The sequence below is a fragment of the Aotus nancymaae genome, unplaced genomic scaffold (assembly GCF_030222135.1).
Source record: "Aotus nancymaae isolate 86718 unplaced genomic scaffold, 86718_ANA_hifiasm-v0.15.2.pri h1tg000057l, whole genome shotgun sequence".
Taxonomy (NCBI): domain Eukaryota; kingdom Metazoa; phylum Chordata; class Mammalia; order Primates; family Aotidae; genus Aotus; species Aotus nancymaae.
In genome coordinates this window covers 25,378,295-25,384,294 of record NW_026988471.1, presented here as the reverse complement: position 1 = coordinate 25,384,294, position 6,000 = coordinate 25,378,295, and the positions used below count along the sequence as shown (strand labels likewise).

Here is a 6,000-nt window from a genome sequence, read left to right as displayed (position 1 = left end):
AGAGACAGTTTAAAGGTTCAGAGGGACCCAGTGTGATATGAGGCAAGAGTAAAAATCATAGATCTAATAATTAATTTAGACCATCTACATACTTGCTATGCTTTTTTGAAGGCAAGTGATTGTTTCTCTATTATAACCAATACTCATGATCATGTCTGTTAAATAAAAGCAGCATTATTTTAAAAACTGATTGCAAGCAAAGTTTTACACGGGGCAAAGTCTTATTTGCATCTCTCAAAATTCTGGTAGTGATCCAGCATCTGTATTCTATGAATTGAGAAAGAATTAATTCCTCTCCCACACATACATCCTCCCCTACATTATTACTCCACTGGAATGGAAGCAGAACTGTAGGTAAAGAAAGAACAAATCATTCAGATGAGTAGCCACAGTGGCATCACCTTTGCAATGCCTTTCTCTATATTTTGGTTTGGGAATGTTAATCTCATCTAACGTCAGGTATGCAGATGCAACCAAATGTAACCAGTACTCTTTTTCTATTTCAATTTGAACATACAGCCATGCAAGGGCCTTCATTTTGGAATGGGGATTATTTTTGTCTTCGTGAAACTTTGAGATTATTGGATTAATGGTCATTTAGTTTTGGTGAAAGAGAAGGTCACTAGGAGAAAAAAAAAACATTGTTATAATTCATATAGTTCATTTTTCCTGTAGGAATTCTGGAAAACCTGGGGTTAAGGCAACAGTTGTGAACAGAGATCTCTACTACCTAAGGCTTTGACTTTTTACTTGATATATATAACTAAGGCTATGTGGCCTGCTTGACCAGAACTCTGATGGAAGCTGGCTCTATTTTTTTTTTTTTTTAATCAGACACTGTTGTCTATATTTCTAGAAAACAAGACTTACAAATAGGAAACAGTATGTAAAATTGCAGCTAAACACAGGTCGGGATGCTCACTGCTTGCAGAGTCTAACAAGAGCAAGGTCTAGTAGAAAGAAAATGATTTTATTAACCAAAACTAGTAAAAGGAAAGTGGCCAGATTAAATCATTTCAATTTTGGAAGCGAAAGCAGTTTAAAAAGGGAAAACTTGATAAGGAAGGCAGGCAAGAATTGTGCTGAGTACAATGTGGCTTTTGTTCTGGTGGCTCTCTTGGGTCCCAATCCACCTGGAATGTGGGCTGGCCTCACGTCTACAATGGCCAGGTTGTTAACTAGCCGCCTTGAAGTCATCTCTGGAATTTTGTAGCTGGGTCTCCAGGCTTGGTCTGTCTCATAATTAGTCCCTGGAACTTCTAAGAAGGCACAATAATTAGATACTAGTGAACAGTTAGATAAATGTGAAGGGAGTATATACCATGAGAAATGGAGGAGCCATGGAGTCTATATAGTTTTGCTTTAAAATTACATCTTAAAACCCAAGAGGAAAGAAAAGAAAATACAAAATACATTTGGGGTTTTGTTATTTTTTGTTTGAGTCAGATTCTCTGTCAACCCAGGCTGGAGTGCAGTGGCTCGATCTCAGCTCTCTACAACCTCTGGCTACCAGATTCAAGCAATTCTCCAGCCTCAGCCTCCCATGTAACTGGGATTACAGTCACGTGCCACCGTGCCCAGCTAATTTTTTGTATTTTTAGGTAGAGATGGGGTTTCACCATGTTGACCAGGATGGTCTCGAGCTCTTGACCTCGTGATCCACCCGCCTCGGCCTCCCAAAGTGCTGGGATTACACACGTGAGCCACCGCGCCCGGCCCTATTTATTTTATTTTTGAGACAGAGCCTTGCTTTGTTGCCCAGGCTGGGAGGGCAGTGGCATGATCTCGGCTCACTGCAACCTCCACTTCCTGGGTTCAAGCAATTCTCATGTTTCAGCCTCCTAAGTAGCCAGGATTACAGGCATGTGCCACTATGCCCTACTGATTTTTGTATATTTAGTAGAGACAGGTTTTCACCATGTTAGCCAAGATAGTTTCGAACTCCTGGCCTCAAGCAATCCACCCGCCTCGGCCTTCTGAAGTGCTGGGATTATAGGTGAGCCACTGCACCAGGCCTGTTTTAATATTTTTATGAATAATCTAGGAAGTGGAGTACAGAAACAGCTCTTCGCTTTTACTTACAATACTTAGCCCTTCATGATGAAATGCCTTATGAATAGACATAGACTGCAAGAAAATACATTTTTAAAATAAGCGGTTATAAAAGTTGCATTTTGCCATATAAGAAATTACTCAAAATTCAGTAGCCTAAAATAACAACCATTTTATTTTCTCATAATTCTGTGGGTCAGCAATTTCAATTGGGCTTAGCCAAGAGGTTTTGTTTGTCTTGTTAGATATGTGAATTAGCTTGAGTGTGGTAATCATTTCACATTGTTCTCCATATCAAAACATCACTTTGTACACCTTAAATATATACAATTTTTATCTGTCAATCGTATCTCAGTGAAGCTGGAAGAAAAGTAAAGTGGAAGCTACAAGGCCTTTGACGGTCTAGGTAAGACACCACATAATGTTGCTTCTGTTGCCTTTACCAGACAAATCACAAGGCCAGTGCAGATTCACGAAGGAGAAACAGATTCCACCACTTAATGGATGGAATGGCAAAGTCACACAGTGTGGGGCCTGCAGAATAGTATAGGACAATCACTGCCCCCATCTTTGTAAACAATCTACCACTTCAAATTAGCTACTCTCAGTAAAAATACAGTAAGTAGGCTTCATGAAAAGACTTGGAAACCACTGACTTACACCTGGATTGCTTTAAAATATTCAGAGTAAGAATGGCAAAAACCCTTGTCATGGGCTTTTTTTAGTCATCACAAGCTATCTCTTACTTCCAAACCTCCCACTTACTCTTCACTCATCTCCAGTCCATTTCCAACCTCACTGACTCCACTGAAATGGCTGGTGCCAGGTTCTTCCTCTTTCTTGCCGCATCAAATGGACACTTTCAGACATAACTTACTGGGCTTTTCTTCCACTTACCCTGCTCACTGTTAATTCCTTGAAACTTCCTCCCTTGATTGCTTGATTTTTTGGGGAGACGGGGGATGGAGTCTAACTCTCTTGCCCAGGCTGGAGTGTAGTGGCACAATCTTAGTTGACTGCAACCTCTGCCTCCCAGGCTCAAGAGATGCTCCTGCCTCAGGCTCCTAAGTAGCTGGGATTGCAGGTGCCTGCCACGACACCCAGCTAGTTTTTGTATTTTCAGTAGAGATAGGTTTTCACTATGTTGACCAGGCTGGTCTCAAACTCCTGATCTCAAGTGATCCACCCGCCTCACCCTCCCAAAGTGCTGGGATTACAGGCCTGAGCCCCTGCGCCCAGTTTCCCTTGTTTGCTTTGAATTGAATTACTCTTGTCATCATTCTCTCTGACCCTTTCTCCCAACACACACACTTGATCTCCCCAGAATGCAAGATTATTCATAAATCACTAAACATCACAGGCTGCATATACAAAGCTTCTGTTCCTTTGTTAATGACTGGTTAACTCCCTCTCAGTCTTCAAGATTCATCTTAAGTTTCATTTCTTCCAAGAAGCCTTTTTTGTCCCAGTTTCCAAACTCCTTCCACCTCCCCTCACTGTACTCCCGCAGTATTTTGTGCATACCTTTATGTTTATATGTTACGAAATTATCTATTCTTTTCTGTCTTACTGGACCGTAAGTGCCTTGCGGGTAAAGACCAAATCTGTATACCTGTGAGTCTGTAACATAATGCCTCAGACACAGCAAGACCTCTGTAAGCGTTTAATTAAATTGCACTGTGAAGGAATAAGGTGATACTTGGCACTGGCAGCAACAAGTGCTTTTAACATAAAACTATTCCTACTTATTTACCTAGTAATCCCACTTTGAAAGAATATCCTTCTGGGAAATGATCTGAAAGAAAAAAAATCTTGTTGCAAAGACTTATAAGGAGCCATATTTTGTAACTGCAGAGGGAAAAGCAGGCAATCAAATGCCCAATTATATAAGAAATTAAACTGTAAACTATAGTATATTAATGTCATAAGAGACACCATAATTAGAAAGAGAAATAAGTGAATGTAAAAAAAATGGGAGAAAAACATAGAAAGTGTTGGCAAGGATGTAGAAAAACTGGAACGCTCATGCAGTGCTCGTGGGAATGTAAAATGGTACAGCCCCTGTGAAAAAAATGTTTGATAGTTCCTCAAAAAGTTAAGCATGTCGTTGCCAGGTGACCCAGTCATTCCACTCCAAAAACTTGTACATGAATGTCCATAGTAGCTATTCATAATAGCCAAAAAATTGAAAGAAGCCAAATGCCCAACTGATTAATGGATAAATAAAATGTGTATGTACATGCAACTGTTCTGCCATAAAAAGGAACGAAGTACTGGCTGGGCGTGGTGGCTTACACCTGTAATCCCCGCACTTTGGGAGGCTGAGGCGGGCAGATCACAAAGTCAGGAGTTTGAGACCAACCTGGTCAACATAGTGAAAGCCCACCTCTACTAAAAATACACAAAAATTAGCTGGGTCTGGTGGCATGTGCCTGTAATCCCAGCTACTCAGGAGGCTGAGGCAGGAGAATCAATTGAACCCAGGAGGCAGAGGTTACAGTGAGCCGAGACCACACCATTGCCCTCCAGCCTGGGTGACAGAGTGAGACTCCATCTCAAAAAAAAATCATGCTACAACATTAACTTGAAAACATTATGCAAAGTGAAAAAAGCCAGACACAAATGGCCATATATTATATGATTCCATTTATAGGAGATGTGCTGTGCTTTGCTTTGCTCTATGGCAAATCCAGAGACAGAAAGCAGATTAGGGGATGGGGCAGGGAAGGATTGGGAATAACTGCTAACAGGTATGAGATTTCTTTTAGGGGTAATGAAAATGTTCTGGAATTAGATAGTGGTGAAGATTGCACAAAATCATGAATATACTAACCACCATTGAAATGTACTGTTTAAAATGGTGAATTTTATCTCAATTTTTAAAAAGGGGAAATCGGTTATTAACATATTAAAAAGAAAAGCACATAATGAGGAAGGTAAAAAACAAAGCACAAAGTAACATACACATACTTGTTACAACTAAAAATGCATTGATAACCTGGGGAAAACACAGAGGATATAAATTGTAGGAGTTCCGTCAGGGCGGTAGGAAAAATTGTAAAATGAACACCAACCTTCTTGGAAGGCCAGAGGGTCTTGCAAAACCCTCAGAACAGGCTTTGGCTGAAGGCTGCCAGATTCTCCTATCCGAGGCCTGAAAGCTTACGTTAGATAACTAGGGGATGTAAAGAAACTGATCTAGATAAGTTAGTTTACTTTCTGGCCTTTAATCACCTGTAGGACTGCTCTCTCCTGGAGGGCAACCATGTTAATTATCCAGAAGTGTGTTGACTCAAAGCCGTTCTCATTAAATCTATACTGAATAAATGCCCACAGTGCCAGCTAGTGAGGGCCGTGGGTGCTGACTCTTTACAGCATCCTCCTCGGTGTCTGTGAGTGGCCCAGACCCCTAGCCCACTCTGTCACTGGCTATCTGTGTCTGAGTACATTTGTTCATCCGTCATGGGGTCAGGGTCTGCAGGTCGGACCTGATACATTGTAAAGTTGCTTAAAATGTAGTACTTTTATAGGCATATCTGCCAGAACAACATTGCAAATTATACAAGGTTAAATATAAACCTATAAAGTTCTACATGATAAGGTAACTATAAGGTGCTACAGTTTTATAACGTAAAGTAGGAGAGGACAAGTCATTGTGTTAATAGAGTGCTTGTTAGGATAACCTGTGTTTTATTGGTGGGGAGATGTTCAAAGGGACTCAATGTGAACATCAACAAATTGCCCATATAAGATTTCTCGTCCTAGTTTTGGCATGAGAATAGAAATACAACAGGCTAAAGGGGTATTTTGAGAAGCAAGCCCTTGAGGTAGCCACCAGCTAGTTTTCTCTTGAAAGGATTTGGGAGAAAGTAATCAGCAATCAGGAGAAAGTAATTAGGAGGATGTGAATTAACAGCTTTTCTAGAGGAATTTGAAATAAAGAATGAA

General features: G+C 40.5%; 1 long non-coding RNA gene across 1 annotated transcript in view; it reads right to left on the bottom strand.

The window, feature by feature from the left end:
• Positions 1–1,006: 1,006 nt before the first annotated feature.
• Positions 1,007–6,000, bottom strand: part of LOC105733209 (uncharacterized) — a 28,668-nt gene continuing 23,674 nt past the window's right edge. Inside the window, exon 3 of the long non-coding RNA XR_001111205.2 lies at positions 1,007–1,259. This is a non-coding gene — a long non-coding RNA (uncharacterized LOC105733209). The remainder of the gene's footprint in view (positions 1,260–6,000) is intronic.